Here is a 24,316-nt window from a genome sequence, read left to right as displayed (position 1 = left end):
AGTGTCTTGCAATAGGGCAGCAGAGGGATGTGGGCAGGAGGTGAGGCTCAAGGTCCTGTCCAGCCGCAGGCTGGGCAGAGTCAGGCCTAGAGGGGATATTTGCACCGTGTGGCACTGTCAGCACTAGGCAGCTGGCTGAGGTCAGCCGTGACTGACCGCTGCTACCATCCGAAGGCTGCGGGGTGTCCCGTGTGATACAAGCTGGTGGGCTCCTGGATGTGGGGTGTCCCATGTGATACGAGCTGGTGGGCTCAGAACAGTGTAGGGGACAAGCATCCACATTGCTGAAACCAGCCATAACAACAGCAGCAGCGAGGCCGAGGGCTGAGTGGGCCCTGGAGAGAGAACTTCTCACCAACCTCCCAATCAGGATTGAGGCACATGGCTGGGGCCATGTAAGGAAGCTTTCACTTCCGGCCTCTGTGCTGGACCTGTTGTCTGGCTCTGAACGTGACTCCCTTTGCAAACCTTAAATTCACAAAAGAAAGAGAGGGTTGCTCTTGTGTGGCATCATTTATCATTCCCCGGTGTAGCTGCAGGCTGGATTGCTGAAACACGGATGTCCCTCTGCCCTTTTAGAGCAGGCTGCATTTGCCCCCAAAGCCTGTGGGACATAGCGAGCTGCCTATGTGAGAGCTGAAGGCCTAGTTAAGCATTAGCAGTGATTGATATTCACCACCTAGGAGAGGCTATTGCCATTACAAATTGAATTCTGGCAGTAATCACAAGGCTATCAATTCAGTCCCTCTCCCAACTCATTTTAGCCCATCCATTACTTTGGAGAAGACACCAAGGCTGGCCTGACCTGATTAGATTGCAAATTCACCTCAATGGCTAGGATGTAGGCTTAAAAGCTACCACTCCACATTTTGTTAGCGGTGAAGGGAACTGTGTGCAGGACAGGGACAGTAGATACCAGCAAAGAAATGCTATAGGGTAGGGAGACTTTTACAATGGAATACTTCAGAGGGAGAGAAAACTAGAATTGTAACTACTAGCGTAGAGAGGCGTTCAGAGCCCTGATGCATGTTCACAGAGGGAAAGGCAAGGTCTGCCTGGCCTGTTTGGAAGTGGAAAGAAAAGGCTTCTTTCTAGATTTGCACAACAGGGTTTCACCATGGCTTATAAGTAATAATAATCATACCTAGCTCTTTTATATAGCGCTTTTCACCAGTAGGTCTCAAAGCAATTCACAATCTTTAGTGTTTTTATCCTCACAACAGCCCTGGGAGGTAGGGAAGTGCTATTGTCCCCATTGTACAGACGGGGAACTGAGGCACAGAGATACCTAGGTAACTTGCCCAAGCAGCATGGATAAGATTTTGGATTTGTCAAATGTCAGTGTGTCTAGTATTTAAAGCAGGGGACTGTGAGTTAGGATTCTTGGAGTCTATCCCAGTCTCTGCTATTGATTAGCTGTGTGACTTTGGGCAAGTCACTTAACTTCCCTGTGCCTCAGTTTGCCTATCCTTAAAATGGGGCTAATGATTATCTTGCTCACAAAACTGCTTTGGGAATAATTAAATCCTTCTATAGCTCTCCCAGACCTTCAGTGAAAAGTCTAATTATTAGATTCAACACCTGTCATTTAAAAATGACATCAACATACATTATTACAGCAGGAAACACCATGGTTTATCAGCAAATATACAAATGAACAAATAAAGCAAAATATGCATGTATGCCCTATGCTGATTCAGCTGATGTGCATATTGATTTACCAAGAATCAGAGGCTTATTAACATCATTTTGTTTGATATGATAAATCCATGAGAAGTGGTTGAGGCTCTGATGGCACAAATATCTCGTAAGTACTCTCTTCTTGTGCAGTAATTTGATATTGTACTTGCCTGAGAAATACCATGTGGTTGCCAGAATATTTACGGTCTTTGTGAGTCACGCAATTGTAAGACTAATGTAGGAGATTTCTATCTTCTAAAGCTAGAGGACAGGTTAAAAGATCATTAGTTTTGACCTAAACAAAGGATGAGCCAAGCAGGATTTTTAGGATATGGACCCATCTTTTTGTTCTGTGTTTGTACAGCACCTAGCACCGTGGGGTCCTGGTCCATGACTGGAGCTCCTAGATGCTAGCACAATAAATAATAATAAATCAATTAATTAAATACATAACAGCAAACAACTTATATACCACATTTTACCAGCTGAACCCAACACATTTACCTGTGTCATTAAAGGGTTAAATAATATCTGTACCAGTTAACTTACAGTGGTCCTAACCTACAATTATTTATTGAATAGGAGTTATATTAATGGAATACCAGTTAAAATATAATAGAAACATAATATTTTAGTACTATATAACATAAAATTATATATGAGATGGGGCCATTTATTTTTACGTATCATTCCCTGTATAAAATATAATGCAGTGAGACTCAAATGTAAACCAGAAAAGACGCCTTTAAGGCAAGATTTAAAAGGCCCAATTCAGACCAGTGTTCTCCTGATGGAGTTACATCTGGTCTGAATTTGGCCCAGTGAGTGTAAATTATATAGATTGTTCACAGGGGATTATAATAAAGACACAACTGAGTAAAGAGGACACAACACCGTAGACTTTAGTGCCAGTGATGAATTTGGCCCATTGAGTGAAATCCTGACCCCACTTAAGTCAATGACAAAACTACTGACTTAAATGGAACCAGAATTTCTGCCATTATGTGCAGTAGCTGGAAGAATAAACTAAATGTCAGGCGTACTTTCTCGTCTGAGTAGCAGTATGTTTTGCGTGTACCTGAAACCCCTTTGTTCCCACCATCTGTGCCTTACTGCTTGTGTATCGCAGGGACATAGTCTGTGCCCTCTTTTACTCCTTTATGCCAGCTAACCAGGGAATAACCCTAAATGGGACATGATCTGAAGTTTGTTAATAGATTCATCTTCACTGGCTGAAAGTTCCATCCTGGAGCTCAAAAGGGTGAATGGGTCCAATGTCCATGCTCTATGCAGGACCACTCCAGAAGACAGACAGGAAAGGAGAGCAGATAACAGCCCTCATTTTATCCTCTACTTTCTCTAGCAAGGTTAGGCTAAATTCAGTGTTTGCCCCTACTCAGCTTAAGGCCTACAACTGTCAGGGAAGAAGGGTAAAGGACCGTGTATATCAGAAACTGTACTTAAAATAATGTGGCACATAATCACTCAGTCCCCACATAGCCAAGTTCAAGCAGGAGAGTCACTAGGGGATTTGCTCACATTGCACTGCAAAGTGTTGTCTGAATTTTAATATGTTGTTTGTATCACCAAATTCTGCTCTCAGTTACACCGATGCTGCCCCATTGACCTGGAGCCACACGGCATAAGACAGGGCAGTCTGGTGCATAGCACGCATCTTATTTTACCAATGAAACCCAGTCTGACTCCTTTGCTGTGGCTATTTTCACACCAGAATGGGACTGGTTTCCCCCAGCTTTTGAGTAAAAGCTTTTGGATCAAGAGCCATTCAATAGAGACAATTGCAAAATACTACACTGAGGAAGGAAAAATCAAGTGCATAACTACAATATGGGGAATAACTGGCTAGGCAGTAAGCAAATAGGATATGTGGGTTATAGTGGATCACAAATTGAATACAAGCCACCAATGTGATGCAGCTGAAAAAAAGACTAATATTCTGGGGTGTATTAACAGAAATGTTGAATGTCAGAGAGGGAAGGTAATTGTCCTGCTCTACTCAGCATTGGTGAGGTCTCAGTAAGAGTACTGTGTCCAGTTTTGGGCACTATACTTTAAGAAAGATGTGGACAAACTAGAGAGTCCAGAGGAGACGAACAAAAATGATAAAAGTTTTAGAAACCAGCCTATGAGAAAATGTTAAAAGAACTATGTTTAGTCTTGAGAAAAGAATACTGATTGGGGACCTGATAACAGTCTTCAAATATGATAAGGGCTGTTATAAAGAGGATGATGATCTATTGTTTTCCATGCCCACTGAAGGTAGAACAAGAAGCAATCAGCTTAATTTGCAGCAAGAGAGATTAGGTTTGATATTAGAAAAAACTTTCTAACTATAAGGGCACTTAAACTCTGGAATAGGCTTCCAAGGGAGGTTGTGGAATCCCCATCATTGGAGGTTTCTAAAAACAGGTTCGACAAACACTTGTCAAGGATGGCGTAGGTTTACTTGTTTCTGCCTCAGTTCAGGGGGCTGGGCTAGATGACCTCCCAAGGTCCCTTCCAGCCCTACATTTCTATGATTCTATGAAAAGTGATTTTGTAAAAACACATTTAAATGTTCAGGAATACAAATCCCATGACTTCCAGTAGCAGGGTGAATGCTCTAGCTTTTCCCGTCTAGATACCTGCGTTCAGAACGTATGTGGATCTCAGGTGACACTACTTTGTTAGGTTTCAGAGTAGCAGCCGTGTTAGTCTGTATCCGCAAAAAGAAAAGGAGGACTTGTGGCACCTTAGAGACTAACAAATTTATTTGAGCATAAGCTTTTGTGAGCTACAGCTCACTTCATCGGATGCATTCAGTGGAAAATACTTTGTTAGTTTCCATGTACTCTCTAGTGGGCACTTATCTGTATCACAAAACCGTCACCACACAGTTCAGGATCATTCAAGACAACTTACAGTCTCCAGTCAAGGAAAGTCCGGGACTGACGTATTCTATCTGGAGTGCGATACATGAGGATTGAGATGCAGCGGAAGAATATATGCCTGCAGTGCCAGGATCTGCCCAGAGGCAGGACCTCATGCTACCTTCTGCAACTCAACGTGGAGGGTAGCAATAGGCACCTGCAAGTCCCCCCAAGCCTATGTGTAAGGACAGTAGCTATTCCTCTGTCCTCCCCACTGGTCCCAGATGCTACAATGCCTCCACTGATGCCGGTCTGTGCAGAAAGGGGCTCCCTAGAACTCAGGGAGCAGGGTGAATGAGAAGCTGTGTAGTAGCTGCTATCTAGAGCATCTTCCCCTCACATCTGAGTTATATTGATACCTCATCATGAAATGCTGAATGCTTACCTCCCAGGTATACCACCTTACAGAAAGGGCAAATTCTGTTTCACTCTATGCATGCTATGTCTCGCTCATTATGACAGCTCAAGAGTAGCATAGTCATTCATGATGCTAAAAGGCCTTTGCCTTCTTGTTACTATAGCCCCTCTAGATAAATTATAATTAGGGACTGGTTTTGAGAGTATTAACAGTAAAATATTGCTGGCAAGGGGTAGAAAATATACTGAAATTGCATTATACACCTAAACCCAATATTCAGCTTGGCTAGTGACACACAGAGTTGGTCACATACAGAGCAGGTCTAGCCCTAAGCCTAATTACTGGAAAGGATGTGGTTATGAGGAATACACACACACACAACACCAACCCAGATCCTATCCTGGACTGAGCAACCCCTCCAGGCTCAGCTCAGTACCCGCCTGGTCTCCAGGCAAGAAACAGCAACCACAATGAACTACCCTTAGAAGCTCATGGAGCCAGACAACTTCCAAAACATCCTTGCAGGTAACTCCTCTTCACTAGAACATTGAGAGGCCATTGAATAGAACAAGGACTCTCAGCCCGAGGATTCCCATCTTAGTGGGACAGGGATCCTTACTACATGAAGTGATCCTGGCATGCAAAAACAGGTGCTAGGATAGAAACAGTTGAAAACCACTGGAGTAGAAGATCTACTAAGCTCATTAACCACAGCCATTGACACTCTGCCACTGAAGGGTCCAATCCTAGTACCTCCTGCAGATCTCCATGGATCTTTGATCACCTGTAGCAAAAAAACTGGGAGGGAAGAAATCTTGAGCCTCAGTTGTGGAAAACCCAACCGGACACAGACAGGCTCCAGAAGGAATTCTTTAATGGACACCATTAAAAACACCAGCATTTACTGTTTGCTGTAGATAAATGCACTGTGTGTTTGAGGTAATTCCCGTCTGAGCAAACAGAATATAACAAATCCCTAGACCAGTGCTCCAACCCACTATATTCTCCTCATGAAAATTCTCTCCTAAAAGCTCAGTTCTTCATTCTGCTCTATTCTACCCAGGCCCCTATACCATCCTCCTCACTGTAGTGTCTGCGTGCCTTCAATGATGCCCACACAAAGTGAATTTATAATTAAATGTAAGCAGAGTCAGGATGAGCTCCACCCTGACATCTGGTGGTGAGGTGTGGCAAGTTGTGGAAAAGAACTTCAGGGGCCGATCTCATTTGCATAGGCACACCCATCCCGCCTAGAATGGGGCCATAGCTGCCCAAATGGTCACTTTGGCTGCTGTGGGATCCCCAGTGTCTCTGTTATTGGGGCAGGAAGAATAAATTGTTATAACCCTGATTATGGGAACTGTGCTTGGAACTGTACTTGGCCTTTTGTTATGATGGAGGGACTCACCATCAACTAAGTAGCACTCGCTAGGCAAGCATCATGGGTTCCAAAACTCTGTGAATGGAGAGAGGCTTGAGATAGGTATTAGTACCTGGTGGTGTGGGCCCCTTTGTGAGGGCCTGAAACACCAATTGCACCTCTGTCTCTCTCCACTGTGGAATGTCAGAGTTAATTTTGGGGCTATTAAGAGTCTTGCTACAGATACTGTGCTGAATTCACTTTGGCCTTATGGTGCACCAGCACTAAGACTCCCGCTACTATGAGCTGAAATCACTGAGCACTGTGTCAAGTAGGGGGGACCCGGAAGATCTAGAGTGCAGTGGTGCTGTTCGTGGATAGGCTGGCGGAGCATTCGTGAGACGGTGAGGTGAGCTGTGTGGAGCTGTTTGTGAGACAGCGAGCTGTGCAGAGCGGAGCTCTTCATGGTGGAGCGGAGCCCTGTGGGGCAGTCAGCTTCAGGACACGTAAGGTGCCCCTTACCTCTTTCCCCCACACACAGGCACATTTTAGCCAGACTGGGGAGTAACACTCTGCAGATGAACTTTTGAACTCTGGGGCTGGACTTTTTGGACTTTGGGTGATTTGTGAATTGCTGGACTCAAGAGACATTTGGGTTCTGGGACTCAAGAACCCGAGGGAAAGGATATGGCCCAATTTGCTGGGGTGGGTCTTTGCTCATGGTTTGGTTAATGAACACTAGTTGTGGTGTTTCCCCAATTTAATGCTGATGTCGTTTACCTCATGTTATTAAAGATTCTCTGCTACACCGAGACTCTGTGCTTGTGAGAGGGGACGTATTGCCTCTTTGAGGCGCCCAGGGGGTGTGTAAGATTTTCCCAGGTCACTGGGTGGGGGCTCGAGCCAGTTTTGCATTTGCTTTGATGAGAGGGGACCCCTGTGTACTGAACCCGGCCCTTGCTGCTATCAACTTGGCCTGGCAGAAGGGTTACATAAATAATTATCATAATAATGATGAGGATGATCTCTGTTACTCTCTTCTATTGATTTCCCAGTGCATGTCCTTCTACTGGTCTGTGTTTTAGATTATAAGCTCTTTGGGGCAAGGACTGCCTTTATTTTGTGTCTTGTACTGCACTGAACAAGTAATAAATAATAAATGTATAAGAGCTAAATGAATAATGATGGATCATCAATAATCCAGCAAATGGAAATAGTGTTGTATGGTAAACGGGTGGGAGTGTCCAATTCATACCAAACAGGTGGAGGGTTCATAAAGCCTTTTAAGAGGCCAGTCCAGCAACTCTTCCAAACCATTTCAGTTTGTACAGGCATTTCAGTATGGAGGGAGTGGGGAGTGAAATGAGGGGCAAACAGAGAAAGGGAGAAAAGGAGGGGAGAATTATGGAATATTTTGAATGGCTGAAATCATTGCGTGCTGTTGATACCAGCAAACTTGAGCCAGGAATTTAAAAATAAACTTCTGACGTGAAAACAAGATCTTAAAAAACACCAGCAGCCCAGCCAGCTGGACTCTATATCCAATGCCAACTCTTCTTCGCCGACAGTTATACTGCCAGTTATGAAGGTTGCTTTAACTCCTGTGCACTTCAGCACATGCCATCTCTGTTCAGCGCAGGGATACTGCTGTGATGCCAAGAACATAGATTGGGTACTACTGTACCCCATTAGCTAATACCCTACCCCCCATTCATTGTTTCTGAAAGGCATGCAGGCCGGTCATTGACAAAGCAAAGAGCGCATGACAAGAGTGAGGATAATGACATCTCTGTAAAAGAGGATATACCTGAATAAAACACAGTGTGTGATTCCTCCAGCAGAGACAATATTCAGTGCTTGGTGCAGGCCTCATGCAGGTTTACAACCCAACGTGGTTTCATTCATGTCATGGAGCAGCCCTTCTGGAAATTCTTCCTCTGTTCCACCAAACTGTTCCGCTAGGTTTATTGGTGCTAAATAAGCAGGGTGGAGACAGCATAAATATTCAATCCTTCTTATTACAGGAGTGCTCTTGGGACAGTTTTTTGAATGTTTTTAGGCCCCCATCTGAAACTTTAGACCTCTAGATCTTTAACCGCATTTCAGGAGTTGATCCAGGAGCCAGGTGGAACAGAAGGTTGAATTTCGAAGATATATATACAATTTTGACTGAAAAAGATGTTAAGAAAACAACCCTGATGAAAATATAGTACAGAGATTTGGAGAAAGGTCTGGATGAGTGGGTTTCTACACGGGAAAGAGGATATACATCTTCAATTTGCATAGCTCATACAAAAAAATTGTATAAATTATTGTAGAGATGGCACTTGACTCCAGTTAAGATCCATATTTTGGCTACTAGGGAGGTGCTCCATTGGAGGGGTTTCAGGTAAAGGAACATACTTGCATATATGGTGGTTATGTCCAAGAACCAGACGATTTTGGATGGAAATTATCAAAGGGATTCAATTTATGACAAAATGCCAACTTCCTAGAGATCCCCTGACCTGCTTACTTAACGGTCCAGTAAAAGGATCTACATTTTAAACAGAACAATAAATTTATTTATGTATTTATCTATTTATTATTGTTAGCAGCAAGACTTTGAATTGCACATTGTGTGACTTCTCCTCCTATGGTGTTGTGGTATAGTAAAATATGGACTGTCCTTGTAATGGAAAAGCTTTCACCCCCAGTATGCACACAACAGAAGTGCCAAAAAGAGGACAGGTATTTAGAAATTTAGTCACCCTTTCAAGCATAGTCAAAGGAGGAGGGCTTCCCAGCCAGCAAGCCAGAATCATTAGCCCGGTTCTTTGAATATTAACCTGATCCTGAATAAGTAATACACGATATAGTATGTTACATTTTTCATTGTAACTTTGCCTTAATGAAAAGTTTTTTTTTAAAGAAAACCAATAAACTGGCGTCATTGGGGGCAGGACTCTGGACTGCTAGCTCCAAAGACAAAGGACTTTCCCTTAGGAGCTAAAGGATCGTCTCTGTTAACTGAGGGAGCATTAGGGTTTCCACCTTCTCTAGGCCAGACACAGGCCGCATACACTTGGGCAGGTCTGATCTTCCCCCAGAGGGCAGTATAAAACATTACAGACGTTGGCCCTGACCCTGGGGCTCTGCAGAGGTCACTATGTTAGCAGATCTTGGGTCCTCTGCCAGTACATTCAATGATGCACCCGCTTTCTCTGCTGAACAAAGGGCTGAGGATTGTACCTCTCCAGTGCTGATGGACATGACTCCTATGTCCTGGTGGTGCCATCCATCTCAAAGGGTGTCCTATAGAACCCACTGCCCAAGAAGGCATGAAAGGATTAACACCATTGCTGAGAAGCAAGGAAGGGGAACATTTCTCTTCCTAAACAGATCCATTTGAGAAGCACTCACTGTAAATATAATTTCCCCTGGGATCAGTCTAGCAGGAATATGTGCTCAGAGTCCAGTTCCTGAGCTTGGACCATCACTTCTCATGCCATTAAGGCCTGTAGAGGGCACTACAAAGCAGCCCCACCCCAGGGAGAACTCAAGGCAGTGCAGCTGTTACGCAACGCCATAGGACTCTGTAACACATGCTAACTTCCAGAGCTCACCAGCTCTGCTGATGAGGCTGAGAAGGGGCAAAGACATGGCCCTACCTCCTCTGGCCTTTTTGGAGAGACCAGTGGCTGCAGGAGCACAAGGACAGGAGTCCCCTTCCTCCTTGTACAACAGGACAGGGGCTGACCATAACCTGGCCCTTAAGGGCAGAAGAGAAGAGACACAAAGGATAGGTGGACAGGAGACAGAGAGAAGAGTTGGGGTGAGAGGGGATGTTCAGTGTATGCACAGCAAGCAGGTTTAATCATTTAGGATAAAGTAGACGTAAAATCCCACCAGATGATTTGAAGTATGCTTTATCACTCCATATATTCTCAGTCTTTTGGAACTGCCTTCCCTGGTTCAGTCAGAGGAGTGGAGGAAGGCGCAGCAAGAATTTCATCTCCTTCTGTCTCCAGGCAATGCTTGTGCTTTCACAGGACAATGTAATCTACAGGCAAATCCAGCTAAAATTAAACTTTATCATGAAATGTCTCAAGAACACTGGATACGAATGCCGCTCTCTGGTTGGCTGCCGATGAGGTTGTCTTTGTGTGTATGTAGAAGTAATGACCTTTTCATTTTAATAACTTCCATTTTCTAATAACAAGTTGAATGCTCCAGGCAGCCAGTGCGTTTCTGGGGATTATTTGCTCTTCTTTCGATGGAAGTTGGGTGGCTTGAATAATCCCTTCATCATTTACCACACAAAGATCACACCTGGGGGAAGAGGTGGTGTTTTGAGGACTTAGCAGTTGGTGTCGTTAAAAAATAAATGTTTCTAGGGAGGACAGGGTATTCACCACCCTCATCCACTGCAGCAGGAACATGTGGTTTAAAAGGCAGTGCAGATGATGCAATTTGTACACTGATTCAGTGAATCCCCTTGGGGAAGGGAGAGAGACTTGAGTAAATTGGTTCTGTATCATCCAAGGAGAATCGAAGCCTTTGGGAGCTTTGGCAGATCTTTCTAAACCTCTTCCATCCCTCAGGGCCCAGAATTCTGTAGGCCTTGGCAGCAAAGCAATGCAAAGGTTTGTAAAATCAGAATGAGCTTCAGGACAGTAGGGTAGAGAATCACATCCATGCTGGGAGTTTTAAGGATGGAGATGCACTGGCGGGACTGGTGCTGATCTCTCGTCAATAGACTGCTCATCTGTATGCAGACAGGAGACCGCTCTCTTACATGCTCCTGTAGCACAAAGCACAGAAAACAGAGGAATTCATTGATGGGAGAGAGTCGGTAGGAGACAGATCCCTGGCTTCCCTGAAACAGGTTTGCCAGCAGAGACTCATTGACTCTTTAACCTATTGTTTGTCATTATCATCATCATCCTAGCACAGCAGGAGCCTGGGTTTACTCTGTCCCCTTTCCAGGGGAAAGAGAAAAAAATTCTGTCTCTAGACACCAAATTACCACCCCGAAGGACAGACATGGAGGGTGAGTGATGCCTGCTCCGCTCTCATGAAATGCTGGCAATTTATGACACTCAAAAGCCCTCAGCAAGCAAACGCCTTCTGGGCTGAGATGTCAGCAGCCCACCTGAGACAACCAGGGGACCATGCAACTTCAATCCAGCTCCCCACAGGCGGTTCCTAGAGAAGAGAGAGCAGCGAAGGCGGAAGCTGGTTGCCATGGTGATGCCGTGTAGCATCAACAATCAGCGTCCACGCCAAGTACCACATTCATGGAACGGATGCGCCTGCGTTTTACATCAGCGGCTCTTACAGACTCTGGGGAGGTGGGGATCCTCGATCTGCAGCTCCAACACACTGAGTGTGTGTGGGGGGCCTTTCCTTGTTTAAATTCCACCTGCCCAAGTGCCCATCCTTTCCTTTGTGGCTGCGGACTGCAGAGAGGAAGGCTTTTCACTGACTGTCTAAAAATAGAGCTCTGTGTATCTGACCAGCAAAGCAGCATCTGGGTAGAGTATTCACCTGTGCAGCCCCTGAAGGATATGAGGCCCTTGCAGGGAACTGAGCTGTGCTCCTAAGGAAGTCCTGTAATGCTCAGAAACAGGGAGGGATGATGGCTAGACATCTTCCACTGATGGATGGCTAGACTCCCTGGTGGGAGGGCTTATGCTGAAATGGACAAAGGATTTGAGGGGGAGGAAAATATTCCATGAGAACGCTATCAGGACAGTGCTGCCTGAAACCTGAAGAGTGAAATCCACAGCTATGCGGGGGCTGGGAAAAACCCCTAAAGATGCCAGCATCTGGTTAGGTGGCCTAGATGATCCTGCTTTAATCTGCCATTGCTGTTAAAGAATCTATGGGGGGGGGGAGGAGTACAACATCTGTGTGTATGATCAATCCATGGATAAACGGATAGGCTCAAATTCAACATAGCGGGGAGTGGGGGCTGTCAGGGAGCCAGCTCCCTGATTCTCAGTCTAGATCTGCACCACTCAGGAGCGCCATGTAAGTGGAGCAGCCTGGGGTCTGCTCTATATTACATTAGCTCGCAACAGTCCCCATATGCCAGCTGGGCATAACCAGAGCATAGCGTGTGCCAGATATGTCCCCTATATACGCCTATTGTGCTGGAGCTGCTGGGATGGTGGTGGCTCAGGAGGGTGGCTATATTAGCTCTGTGCTGGCCAATAGCTTCCCCATGCTGGGGCAATTCTTAGCTGGCTGGATCCAGTTCCTTCCTGGTCCCTTTGTGTCTCAACAGAGAATCTGACCCATAGGATGACAGAAGCTGGGAACGCATGATGACACGGAGGGGCATAAAAGCTTTATTGGCATGCATTTGTGATGGCTGCATGACAGAGCTCACCTCGGCTGAGCAGCAATCCCGGCTTCATACCACCCCAGGCCATTGCATATTCCCAGCACCACTTGCTTTATAGAAACCTGTGGTCAATATCTCTTTAGGGAATGGGTTTTTAACAAATGCATTGGGTATGTTTCTCATACTCCTCTGCCTACAAAGTCAGCCACCAGGGAGGGAGAAAATAAAACCAGTGGATGTGAACACCTCAAAAAATGACCTAAAATAACTTTTTCAGATATTAAAATGTCACATTTTTAAATCGCTTGGGCCCTTCGAGGCCTAGAAGGAAATGCTGTGTGGTCTATTGGGAATCTTCCCTTGCCAGTGGTATAAAACTCCAGAGCCCAGAGAGCCAGGTGATATCAAGCCTTAAAATGACTTGGGTGTAGGGCTGAATATTGCCCATCTTGAACCTCAGGCCAGCATATTTTTTTCCAGGGAGTGGGGAGGAGAAAGTGGGAAAATTCACATGTGGGAGAAAGAAAGACCCCTTTTTTTTTTGAGTAGCAGGTTGATTTTTTTAAGGCAGGGGTTTGGGATGTTAGACTAAATCCCAGGGAAAACAACGGGGATGGTGGCCGGAGTGCAAGTGAGGTGGTCAAAACTGTATGATGGATGAGTTGGGTTTGACAGATGGCTCCCTGATTTCCCCAGGGATGTGCAATTGACCAAATGACTATCTCTGCTACAGCCCCCTTAAAACATAACCATAATACTCCTGTCTTGCAACTCCATTGACTCCCCCATCATTTCAAGATGCAATTCAAAATTGCCCTTCCAGCCTCTAGCCTCCCCACCTAATGGTGCTTGCCTCTGTCTTTCTCTCTATTCCCCACCCTGCTCCATTTGCTCATCTAGCACTGGCTAGTTTATCAGATACTCACAACTCTGTTGGTGCCAGTTACCTTCTCCTCTGCAGCTTCTGCCATTCAGAGCAGACTTCCCATAGCAAAATAGAACAACTCTTCACCTATATTCAGATCTCCTCTGAAAATCTAATGCTTGTCTCCTTAATTTCTCGCTTCCTTTGCTATTATTATATTGCTACCTTATTCCTAAACTCCCTAAAGCCTTTTGAGATACACTTGATGTGAAAGAGGCCATACAGAATAAAGTTGCACGGTACAATCGGATGCGATATCAATCCAAGAAGCAGCCTACGCAGATGTTTCTATATCCAGTGCAATCTTTTTAATTCGAGGAGAAGAGGATAGCAGAGAGATGTGAAAATTCATTTCGTTAGGGACATTCTTGAAGCACAGGGGAGCTGTGTGCATAACACCCGATAATGCCAACGCAAGCTCCTCAGGTAACTCTTACCCCACACTCAGAAGAGGATAGAGTCCCCTCTTGATTCCTGAAGTAGGTCAAGTTGGAGAGAGAATGGGATACATCCATGCAGTACTGCCTCAATGCCGTTTACAGCATGTTTGACATCTATCCGGCTGGATTGTTTATACGACAGTAAATGGCCAGTACTATCAGGAAACTGCATTAGATTTTATTTGGCAGCTGTGCACATATGTGAGTTGGCAAAAGCCAAGGCTTTGTTTATGAATCCATGGGTGCTGAGTTAAAAGAACTCTGGCTGGACACATCTTCTAACCACCTCAACTGAAGACCTACTAAAGGAAAAAACGGGTTAAAAAAAAAGAATAAACTTTTAGGGCATTCAAAGGGAGATCACTACAACACTGATCTGTTAGAAGTACAGGTCAGTGAAATGGATGAGCCAAAATTCATCCCTGAGTAACCCCTAGTAAAGCCAGTGGTGTCACACTAGTGATTAATTTGATGCAATATATTTTCTATTCATCCAAATGTGTTAAAATTCTGTCTGGTGACCACTGATCCTGCCAGAGGGCCAGATGAGTTAGTCAATATGGTCAGCGGTTTGCTGAGACGAGAGATGTCCTGAGAGCATCCTGCCTCTACAAGACCACTTGCGAGTTTGCCAAGAGGAACACAGTGCTTTTTTGATTAAAGATGTGCTACAAGCAATTCCTGTCTCTGCATTTTCCTTTATAAAAGACTTTGAAAGGAAGGCTTGCTAAGAGAATAGACAGATCAAAGTTATGGCTGGCAAAATTATGAGCTAACTCTTCAGACCTAATTTACATAAAGCTTCCTTAGTTATAACTAGTCCTACTACTCAGCCTCATTATTATACTTAGCACTTGTATTCATCCATACAGCTAAAAGAACTTTACAAAGCTGACTACATATTATTATTCCCATTTTACAGATATTTGTACCTCAGATTCACTAAGTAACTTGACCAAGTCACACACTGAGCCACTGGATGAGTAAGGACCAGAACACAGGTTGCTGACTCCCAGTTCCAGAACACACTGTCTCTCTTAACTGCAGCCCCAAAACGAAAGGAACATCGTGTATATTGAAATCAAGTAGTTAGGTATGTAATTATCTTTATCTTCTTTACACGAACCTGTGCTTATTTGCCTATGCAAATCAGACTCTTGCCCTCACTAAAGATACACAGGCAATTGTTGCAGGTGAAATTTAAACAAACCCTTTGAAAATGTGGCCCTGAAAGTTAGACTTCTAGACTAGAACTGCAAACGCAAAATACATGTGGGATTCACAGAGCCACTCATGACCCCCTGAAAGGGGCAGTGAAAATGGCTGTGGTAAAAGCTTTGTGCTTTATATTACAATGACAGAGCATGCAATCACATTAATTCTGCATGCATATTCTGCAGGCCGCTATTCTGAATATCTGTCCCATATTCTTCTGTCAAGGAGGACACATTTAAGACCATTTCAGTGCAAGAATGAGACAGGTTTCAGTGCAGGAACAACACAAATCTGTGTAGACAACAGGTTTACCTCTTTAAGGGGTTTTGCTATTTTTTATATCTCACCTCTTTGTAGGATTATCTCACCTTCTGGTGTGGTGCATCTTACTGCTCAGAGCTGTGCCTAAAGGCACATGTAGCCCTTAGATTAAGGTCCCATCCATAGGCCCCATGAAGTGTGGTTAATTGTTAATACCTTTTCCTGTGAAGTTTTCCATGAAGAGCGCTTTGCAGCCTGCTTCTGATGTGCATAAACTGTGAAAAGTGTTCTTGTGACCCACCAGTTCCACAGTTAAACAATGTTCCAGAAACAGTGTGAATTGGTGGACCTTGCAAAGGGGTAGTAGCAACATAACCTCTCCAAAGTCCTGTCCACTTCTATCTAGATGCCCCTCTTCAAATGGTTTTAGGATGCCCGTTTGCTGCCAGCGTCCTGAAAATACACAGCAGGGCTGCCTTCCTCATGCTAACACTCTACTCACCTGATTAGACATTCGTAGCCCATAGCCTAGCAGCAGTGAAGGAGTCAACTGCTATAATATTCAATTATGCTTTGCACTCCGTTTTTGTGGTTTTGCAACATTACAGCTACATTTGGCAGACTAAGTCTATTAGTGTCTGTTGGTGTCATTTTCCTTAGAGGTGTATTTTTCGGCTTGAAATGTTGGAAGCTGCTTTAATGAATAGGCCATTTCGAATTCTTCTGCTCTTGCATTTTTACACTGTCTGCTTCTGCTTCCAGCGACGTGAAGATCTGCTTATTTTCAGGCCTATGGTTATTCCTGCTACGATCCCCCTGATACCAGAAGGGGTCTTGATAGAGCAGCCTTCAAATAAAGTAATACAGCTAGAATGGCATTTGGGAAAGAAGGTTAAGGCTAATATTTATCCATAGGTGGCAGCAGCTCCCCACAGCGGGCTACAGCTGATTGACATTTGAGCCTATCACGGAGCTGCTCTGTCTGAACTGTGGGAAATTTCAGAGACGTGGGGGTAGGTCCTCAGCTGGTGTGAATTGGCAGAGCGCCAGTTTCAGTGGAGCTCCAAGTGAGACCAGCTGAAGATCCGCCCCAGATAGTTTTTCCCGCTGCTCAACTCCAGCTACTTACCTGGAACATGAAGTGAGCTGTAGCTCACGAAAGCTTATGCTCAAATAAATTGGTTAGTCTCTAAGGTGCCACAAGTACTCCTTTTCTTTTTACCTGGAACGTGAACCAACTCACACCATAGTTTTTGCTTCTCAAACACTAACATCAAACCATTCCAATTCCTTCTACTGGGCATTTGGACGGTCTTTAGTTTTGACACCACAAGGCCTGACACCCCTTCTCCCTTCAAACTCATTATTATCCTCACAATGAGGTTCTCTTTCATTGGATGTTTCATTGATTATTTTTATGAATAAGACAAAAGACGTATGGACAAAATCCTCCCTCACAAAACTTTCCTGAAGTCACTTGCAAGTGCAACGGCTCTGTGCTCCAAGTATGGTCCTACTTAGCATGAGGAAGAGGGGCAAAAAACTAGCTCTCTGGAGTAGAATCTGTGAAGTATAGTCATTGGAGGTTTCAGAGAGCAGCCGTGTTAGTCTGTATCCGCAAAAAGAACAGGAGTACTTGTGGCACCTTAGAGACTAACAAATTTATTAGAGCATAAGCTTTCGTGGGCTACAGCCCACTTCATCAGATGCATAGAATGGAACATATAGTAAGAGGTTATATATATACATACAGAGAAGGTGGAAGTTGCCATAAAACTGTAAGAGGCTAATTAATTAAGATGAGCTACTGTCAGCAGGAGAAAAAAACTTTTGTAGTGATAATCAAGACGGCCCATTTAGACAGTTGACAAGAAGGTGTGAGGATACTTAACTTAGGGAAATAGATTCAATATGTGTAATGACCCAGCCACTCCCAGTCTCTATTCAAACCCAAGTTAATGGTATCTAGTTTGCATATTAATTCAAGGTCAGCAGTTTCTCATTGGAGTCTGTTTTTGAAGCTTTTCTGTTGCAAAATTGCCACCCTTAAATCTTTTACTGCGTGGCCAGAGAGGTTGAAGTGTTCTCCTACCGGTTTTTGAATGTTATGATTCCTGATGTCAGATTTGTGTTCATTTATTCTTTTGCGTAGAGACTGTCTGGTTTGGCCAACGTACATGGCAGAGGGGCATTGCTGGCACAGGATGGCATATATCACATTGGTAGATGTGCAGGTGAACGAGCCCCTGATGGCATGGCTAATGTGATTAGGTCCTATGATGGTGTCACTTGAATAAATATGTGGACAGAGTTGGCATCGGGCTTTGTTGCAAGGATAGGTTCCTGGGTTAGTGTTTTTGTTGTGTGGTGTGTGGTTGCTGGTGAGTATTTGCTTCAGGTTGGGGGGCTGTCTGTAGGCAAGGACTGGCCTGTCTCCCAAGATCTGTGAGAGTGAGGGATCATTTTTCAGTATAGGTTACAGCCTTTCATTGAAAGGTACTAGTCAGAGTGTGAAAAGGTGACACAATTGGGCCTCTTGAGTTCACTAAGGCCCTGACTTGGTCCCATTGGGTTTAACAGTACAGCATCAGGCCCTATAGCTTTAGCAGAGCAACTAACTATGAGTTTCCTCTGCACTGAAAGGTTAATCAATAGCCAGTGCTACCTCTTTCCCAGCAGCCTCTATTGCTCAGTGCTCTGGAGCAATCTGATTCCAACAGGACTGGCGGCACCTCAGCTGGGTCGGGAGGAGGAGCTAGGTTATCGTTGTTCTCTGTGTGGAACATTCCACTCCTGCTCCACCAGGGGGTGTCATCTCCTTAAAGGAAAAGCAGCAGCTTCTTTAGCTGACCTATTTTGAGTGGTAAAACCTTCAGGCAATGTCTGGGGGCTAGGGAGTGCTTTGGGCCATCAGGGTGCACATACATGCTGCCCCAGCCATTGTGGACCAGCACAACCTCCCCAGCTTTGGGTCCCAGGTGCACTACTCCCCTCCCCCCCCCCCCAATTTTGCACCTGCACAAGAGTGAGCTGGGTGGAGACCTGTCTGAAAATGGACCCCATGAGGTTCATTTCCCTTCCTCCTATCACCTGTTTAGTACTAATAGGAGTGCGCTCTGCAGTACCATTCTCTGCATAGAGCACCGGGCTCCTGGAGACAGGGCAGCATCCTGGAACGAGCTCATCTCAGGTCATCATGTAACTGTTGCCTGGGCTACAGGCCCCTCATACTGCCCATTGTACCCCTGGCCGTTGCCAGAAAAGAGATGACACCATTCCAGTGTCCACTGAGCTCTCCTAAAAGGTAGTCTCTAGGAACAGAAGTAGTCATAGGAAATGCTCAAAGGGCCTCTTACTTCATGGCCCTGAAATCCACACTGCCCTGCAGCAGCTCAGGAAAAGGTCGTCCCTCAGGGAAGCACTGTCCCTCCCTGAAATCCCTGGGCCTCTTTGGGGGATGGCGCCTGGCCCCCTCGTCCTCCCACTCCCACCCTGTGGGTCAGTGCAGAGCATACAGTCCTGCCAGCTCTTGGGATATTGTTGCTGACCTCTCCATATTTAATGCATTATTTAAAGCGCTGGACCCAAGTGATTCCAATGGGACTCTCAGCTTGCTTTCTTCTCTTTTTTTTTTTTTTTTTTTTTTTTAAAGAAGAGTAAGTTTCTAGCCCTTGTGGTTGCGGAGGAACACTCAGAAAACATGGCCCAAATGCCTTTCAAAGGCTCAGAAACCAGAAGGGAAACAAAAAGAATCAATATAGTGGGGGGGGGTGTGTGTAAAGTCTCATGATGTTTAAGCTGCTCTCATGATTGGGAGGGGGCTGACTCATGATTTTTGAACATTTAAGGTCAGCAACAGTGAGCATCAGTGGGGTCATGCCCTTACATCCCCTTAGCCACCTATCCATCACCTTGGAGATCATGCCTGCCCCCCCGGGGGGCGGGGGGGGAGAACATGGAAGGGGGCCATCCCTGCACTCTCCACAGCACAGGTGGTGCAATTGTCCTTGGCCCCTTGCTCTGGGAACATGGGGAAGTGCAGGTAAGATGCTCCCTGTGCACTCTTCCCCTTGGGCAATGGCACAGTGGTGACCATGGACAGTCTGGCCTCACAAGTTCACTGGACAAGTTTGGATAAATATCCTGGACTTCAGGAAAAAGCCTCTTATTTTGTTGCTGCTCTGTTTGGGCCACATTTCCAGGCACTGGCCTCCATTATTATGCGTGCAAACAGGCGCTTAGGCACCAACAGGACCCAAACTGGGAACGCACATAATCGTATGCAGCAACTCTCCGAAGGCAATATGCTGGTTCCAGAGAAGGGATAACGCTGCTACCAATGAAAAGGCCCATTGCTCTTTGGCACAGATGCTTTGTATTAGTTATTTCCTGGTCTAAGCTCAGACTCTAGGGTGTACAAGCTGTTGGGAAATGTTGACTTCTTTAGTGGCGCTCCCAGCAGGTTGTGTTCGTTGGGGAGAGGGAGGTGATTTTTCCATATGCTGCAAGAGACAATGCAACATGTCTACAGTATTTCACCAGGCTATTGCACTGTCTCCCCGAAGGAATGATGTACAGGGCTATTGTTTCCTTTCCGAATGGAGTATTTACAACAGGCTGATAAAACGACATAAGTGCATATGAAAATGCTCCAAGTTTTCCAATGCCCACGCAGAAAGGAAAGATACGTTTTGAGCATTGCCAACACCAAGCATTCAAAAATCCTAAGATTGGCTTTAAAATCATGAGATCAAAGATATATATTTATGGTTCTTTCTGTTTGCCTCACAGTTTCTGAGCTTTTAGGATGTGCTTTGGGCATGTTCCCAAGCTTTTCTTTGCAACTGGAGGACTAGAACCTTTGTTTTGTTGTTGTTTTAATGAAAGCAGAGATTCTTACACAAGCTCATGACTCCAGGAGCTGGGGCTTTAAGAAAAGCACCAGGGGATGGATCACTTGATGATTACCTGTTCTGTTCATTCCCTCTGCAGTATCTGGGCATTGGCCACTGTTGGAAGACAGGATACTGGGCTAGATGGACCATTGGTCCGACCCAATGTGGCCGTTCTTATGTGTTGATGTTCTATTGCCGACTCTTGCAATATCATCATGAGTCTGGCAACATTGTTCTGTAAGGAAGAGAGATTTTCGGATGTGCTTCATATGCGCATGGAATGTAACACAGGAAGGGAGTTGTTTTGTTACAGCTCACGTATGAGTCACACAAACCCAGCATACCAGACATGACATGGTAGCCGTGTATATTCTGTTTTCCACAGTAAGCTGCAGGCAGTGTGAAATGTCACACTGGTGCTCGTGGAGCATCACTGTAGACTCATATTGCTGTCCCTAAGGTTGAAGTAGCCGCAGTCGAGGAGATGTGGCAGGAGATTCTGACCCCACACACTGAGGCAATTCTCCCTGTCACGCACCCTGGTTACGTGGCTTGTGCACTGATCAGAAGTGATCTCCAGTTTCTAAATATTATGGGCCAGATTTTCCCCTGCACCTGAGCTCTGCTCATGGCACACAAGTGGAGAGAATGTTAGGGAGCTGCCTCTGGCTCTCTGATCCTGTGGACCAGTGCAGGCCCCAGTCCCAGTGTTAGTTAGAGCAGCCTATGCTGCTGCTGAACCATATGCCACAGGTGTATAGTCTATATAGGACCTTAGTCCAGTAAATGATCAGTGTAGGAGACCAGATCCTTTCCCTCCTCCAATAGGCCCCAATGCCAGGATGGGTTTGGCTGGTGCAGAAGCCCACTCTACCAGCTTTATGCCAGTGGGAAGTTCCCTTTGACCAAGAGATTTCTCCACTTGCTGTCTGTGGCCAGTATCCAGCCCTGTTTTTTTTTAAATCACCAGTTTAACAACAGACAACTCCCTCCCACCAATTAGCATAAAGAAAAAACAGTCATAGTTCTTGTAGGCACTACACAAAAAACAAAGTTTGGTGCTCTTCTGATCCCCTAGCTCTGAAGCAGCCAGAGCCTAATCAAAACTGTTCCCCGAGTTTTCCTGCAACCTAATCATTAGAGATGCTGGTACAAACACAAGGAAGCGGAGAGTTACTCCATTCTCAAGCACCCACACAGTTCAGTGGTTGTGTGTGCCTCTTGAGATGTAACTTTCCTGTTTGGCAAATAACAAGGTGTGCCAGATAGTAAAGGTAAAACTCAGAAGAGGAAATATATCCATTTGTAGACTTCTAAGAAGTTAGGAGTAAAGGGAATGGTACACTGTATTTTGAGTGGGGGGAGGGGAAACAGATAGTGTTCCTTTATAATTCATTTAGAGCTTTATTAATGTACACCTTCACGTCCTGGTGACTATGACAGAGACCAGAGGCCAGCTGCTCCAATCAGCTCTGCAGAGTTGGTTTATTCCCGATGTGTTTGCCAAGTACATTACGTTGCATGAAAGGCTTTATCTCCCGAATAGTCACAACGCCGAGTAGGGACAAAAGCCAGCTGCCAGATTCAGCATTGCCTTTCACACCCAATATGGAATCCGGAGACGGCCTGGGTGAAAAGCACAGTGCTGAATGAAAACAGCTGCAGGAGAAGAAGAGGCTCACGGTAGATGGGAATCAGAGAGAAACCACAGCCAATTCCTGACTTCTGTTCTGGATTTTAAATGGCTGAGTTTCACTCCTAGTAAACAGTAAAATTCCCTTTCTCCACCCCCAACACACTCAGCCTGCATAGAGAGGCCTTGTGGTGGTGTGATGCAGTTGGGAGTGGGGAGTATTGACCTGGAAGTGTTGCGGGAGAGTTTCACAGGGATTGGGGATGCATTGGGGATGGGAAACTTCCCTTGAGGGAAGATACCTGAGCCTGTAACCTGAGCCAGGAGGGGGGTTGGGGCCAGGTGACACCTTCTGCTCCGGGAAACTGGAAAAAGGCTGGAGGAGGAGCTGGGAGGAGGCTGGGTGAGACGGCTGGAGGGGGTTTCAGTTTTGGAGTTGCCTGGGGAAGAGGAGGGAGCCTCAGGGCTGGGGTCTAAGCTCCCTGCCCCACTAGAGGGACCTGACTGAGGGGTCCTGTCTGTGCCTACAAGCTCTGGTTTGGACTGTGTTCCTGTTGTCTCTAATAAACCTTCTGTTCTACTGTCTGGCTGAGAGTCACGGTGAATTGCAGGAAGTGGGGGTGCAGGGCCCTGACTCCCTCTCACGCTGTGACAAGTGGGAAACTGCATGGGGTTCTCACCCCCAATCCCACTAGCCATCTATTACTGCTACTCTAGTCCCTCATCTGGAAGTGCCCACAATGACTCTCCCACTAGGGCTGTGTAATAGAGGACCCACTGGCTTTCCCATACCTCTCCCACGACCTGCCTCCGAGCCCTCTTTCCCCCCTATTCGGAGACCTGCTCTACAGTGTGCAAGTGTGTGGCGCTCCCCTGTGTACCAGAACTGCAGCCACCCACTCCCCAAGCAGCAAAACCATGGCCGTTCCACGACCTTGAGGCCTCTGCTGCATGAATTTCACCACAAGTGACTCTTCCTGAGACTGAAGTAATGTAATCCCAGGACACACTGCCTTTTTATAGGTACTGGCTTGGCTTGTACATGTGCATATGTGATGCAGAAAAACAAAACATAACTGGCTAAAAATAGATTTGCATCTAAAGCTACCAAAGGATTATTTAAACAGTCATGTGTTTAGCATTTCTATATTCAAAGTCCATTACAGAATTTAACTAATCCCTCACAACATCCCTGGAAGATAGGTCAGTTTTATTATCCCTATTTAATTGATGGGTAAACTGAGGCCAGAGTAGAATTCAGGACTTTCTAATTCCTAATCCCTTGCTGATTCTGCCAGACCTTGCACGGAAAATATGAAAAAGACCCAAATTCATGTATTGTCACTGACTTCTAGGCAGATTTCAATGAGGAGTTTTGCTTAAAAATCAATGACAGGATATGTCCCCTAGAAAGTGTCCTTTAAAAATAATTAGTTTGCTGCATACAGAGAGATGACAAAGTGAAAGATTGCTTCTCTTGTTACTGATATTGCAGTTCGATCCACACAGGTGAGCCCATGAAGAGAAGAGTGCAAAATCTGGGCCTTTAAGCACAACTTGTGCTGTTTTGTTGAATTTACCCAGATGTTATTATGATGGACTGAAACTTTGTTTCAAAGGGAGTTTAAATTGCCAGAGAAAGGTCCTTTGCTTTCTTTTTGCCCAGGAACATCCTGTACTGTGCTTCAAGCAGTTCTTCACTCTTGGCTCAACAACACTAAAGTGAGAAAGAAATATATACCTAATCCCAGATGCTTCCTTCACTTTTGTAAGAAAGAGTTGATGGGCATTCATATGTCTTTCCATAACCCAAAGTCCCACCGAATGGGAATATTCTGTGAGGGCTGCAGGATCAGAGACTTGAAATAAGCAATTGCTTTGCTGTGTTCATTTACGTCATAGTATGGAATTGCATTTATGCTTTACTGTATATGGACTCGAACCTGCAAACGCTGAAGAACATTCATAACTTAACTATGTGAGTAGTCCCACTTACAGCTATGGAACTAGTCACCTGAGTAAAGTTATGTAGTGGCTTGAGTGCATATAACATAAGTGTGGACTAGTGGATAGGGAACCAGACTGGCAGCCCTGTTCAGGTCTTGGGTCACCATCAGCCATAGTCTTCCTGTGTAACCTCAGGCCTGTCACTCAGTTCCACATCTGTACAACAGAGATGATAGCCTCCTACCTCAAAGGGATGTTGTGGGAATAAAATCCATTAATGATTCTGAGATCCTCAGATACTATGGTGATAAGGGGTCATATAGGAGATTACATTGACCAAA

The sequence above is a fragment of the Natator depressus genome, chromosome 13, assembly GCF_965152275.1.
Source record: "Natator depressus isolate rNatDep1 chromosome 13, rNatDep2.hap1, whole genome shotgun sequence".
NCBI lineage: Eukaryota > Metazoa > Chordata > Testudines > Cheloniidae > Natator > Natator depressus.
The sequence above is the reverse complement of the archived record's forward strand: the minus strand, read 5'-3'. Positions refer to the sequence as shown.